This window comes from Orcinus orca, chromosome 19 (assembly GCF_937001465.1).
Source record: "Orcinus orca chromosome 19, mOrcOrc1.1, whole genome shotgun sequence".
In the NCBI taxonomy this organism is placed as follows: Eukaryota; Metazoa; Chordata; class Mammalia; order Artiodactyla; family Delphinidae; genus Orcinus; species Orcinus orca.
In genome coordinates this window covers 17,502,944-17,505,417 of record NC_064577.1, presented here as the reverse complement: position 1 = coordinate 17,505,417, position 2,474 = coordinate 17,502,944, and the positions used below count along the sequence as shown (strand labels likewise).

General features: G+C 40.7%; 1 pseudogene; it reads right to left on the bottom strand.

The window, feature by feature from the left end:
* Nucleotides 1-1,804: 1,804 nt before the first annotated feature.
* On the bottom strand, nucleotides 1,805-1,908 carry LOC117200447 (uncharacterized; annotated as a pseudogene).
* Between the last annotated feature and the right edge of the window lie 566 nt (nucleotides 1,909-2,474).

Genomic DNA, 2,474 nt, shown 5'->3' with positions numbered 1-2,474 from the left:
AAAAAGAGCCTCTTGTGTACCGCCCCCACCCTGCTCAAAGTTTGCCCTGATCCTGGACCACTAATGGCTGCCTTGTAACTCAAGGATTCCTTCCAGCTCAAGCGTGAGGTTGCTTCCTAGTCATGGGAAAGACTTCATTTAAAAACCCAAACCACCCACTGTGCCAACATAGTTGCCTCCCGAGACTTTTTGGAAGACTGCACAGGGACTGTTGCTCAAATGCCATTTTAGATGAGGAGTGTGGTCACTGTCCTTTGTAGAAAAGAAAATGAAATCTCAGACTAGCTGTGAAAAAATTCATATAGGGTGTAGGAAGTTTCCCAGTTGAAGTAAAATTTACAACCAAATTACTGGAAAAGCAAGGATAAGGTTGGTCCTGAGAAATACATGGAACTAGGGATTTACCACTGCTAGAACTTTGTCTTCTTTCTCTGTCTTCAGATGCCATTGTTTCTCTCTCTCTCTCTCTCTCTCTCTCTCTCTCATCTCCTTTTTCCCTCTCAAATCTGGACCAATCAATCACAGCCAGGAAAAAGGGATAACTGAGAAAATGTAATCTTCCATGGGAACCATGTATTTAAAAGTGGAATAAACAGTTTGGACAAAACAAAGTTTACCTTCCCAGAATAAGTGGGAAGAAGATGAACAGACAGAACATGTCTCCACGACATCATCCCCTCCCCCTTTTCATTGAAAACTTACTTAATGAAACAGATGTATGTGCTTTAAAAAGTTAGATAGCTTATGTTGGTCATAATAAAAATCAGTAGCCCATTCCCAATCCTATCCCTGCCCAGAGCCCTGCCCTCATGACAACAGCTTTCAACTTTTAACTGATTCCTCTAGACTAAACCTCTGTATTTCCAAATATTATATTTATACCCTTACATTTCACACTATCATAATTGTAGACATTATCTATTAACTTTTTTGTTGAAAATGATCATTCAATTCTCTTACACACTTACATACATATATTGTCCTTTGTCTACTCCCAGCAAAGTTCAGTCGTACTTTTTGGTTAATTCCATAGTTTGAACTTATGTTATTGTAAAAAGGTAAGTATTATTCATTGCTGAGCCAAGTAATGTACTATGCATATATTTTCTTCTTATACAATGTTTTCTCCCTCTAAGTTCCTAATTACCTTATTTTTTCATTTCTTTATTTTTAAAATACATCTTTATTACTAATTCTTCCGAAGCTAACAGATGATTAAAACACTCTGAGTCTTACCTTTCCACATGGTCAAGGACTGGTGCTCAGGAAAGCTCAGAAATCATAGAAATGATGTAATTCTGAAAGGAAAGCCTTTCCGGGTTCCTCAGAACCGGAAATAATTGATCTTTTGAGATTCCCATTGATCACGTGTATCTCTCACATCACGGGGACCTTTCTGCCTCACCATAGCTATTTGTCTATGCGTCTTATCTTTTCTCCTGGACTTCTTTCCCCTTGAGGGCAGGGTCTATGTCTGATTCACTGTCTTTAGTATTCACTGCAGTATGATAACTCTAAATGAGGGAGTGAGTGAATGAACTCTGTCATCCACTCTGTAGTATTTTTACATTTCTTCTGTGCCCCTATTGAATGAGTACATTGGTGCTGATGGAGTGAGATTGATTTTAGTGGACTTAACTGTACACTGTGTTAACACACTTAAGAGAATATCATATAAAGGAAAGTCAGGGACTTTCAGTAACTTCTTTAATGAGTGGAAGAACTGGGATTCAAAGCCAGGTCTGATTAGATCCTGGACCCTACCCACCACCCAGTACCACATTCCGGGCTCAGTTCCATGTCACAAAGCATGTGGTCACTCCTTAATCGTGTATGTGTTCCTTGGTCACGAAGACATTTTCCATTTCTATCCCAGGAATGCCAACCCTCTTTTCTTCCATACAACTTCAAACTCCATAATGTTGAAAAACGAATATTCTTGAATTCTAATCAGATTTCATTTTGAATGGATGTTTGTATTCCATCCGGAAGTTTCAAAAACAGTGTTTTCTGTCTCTGAGCACGGGGTGCTCTGTGTTCACTTCTATTACAGATTTCCTAAGACAACTTCCTGGATTTATAAAGGCATGAAAGGATTTCTCTCCAGTGAGGTATGGCCCAGTTTAATCTTGTTTTGCATTAGGAAATCCCTGAAGACAAACACCTGCATTCTAGGTCGTTGTGGGAAGCAGCCGTCCCAGAATGAAAACAGCCCTCAGCCTCCGGCGGCTCGCTGTCGAATCCACCAGCAGAGGGCGCCTGACCACCAGTAATGGTGGCAGAAACTTTCCTAATGGGTTTGGGGTTTTATTACCTTTTACTTCTGAGCTGCCAATTAGTAGCAGAATGTGCAAAGCCATTTTCGCTTCATTTCGCAATTGTCTTGCATTGTGCAAACGAGAATGCCTCCCTGCCAGAGTTACAAGTAGTGGCAGGGATCTGGGGCGGGGTGGGAGGTGGGGAGAGGTTCAGGA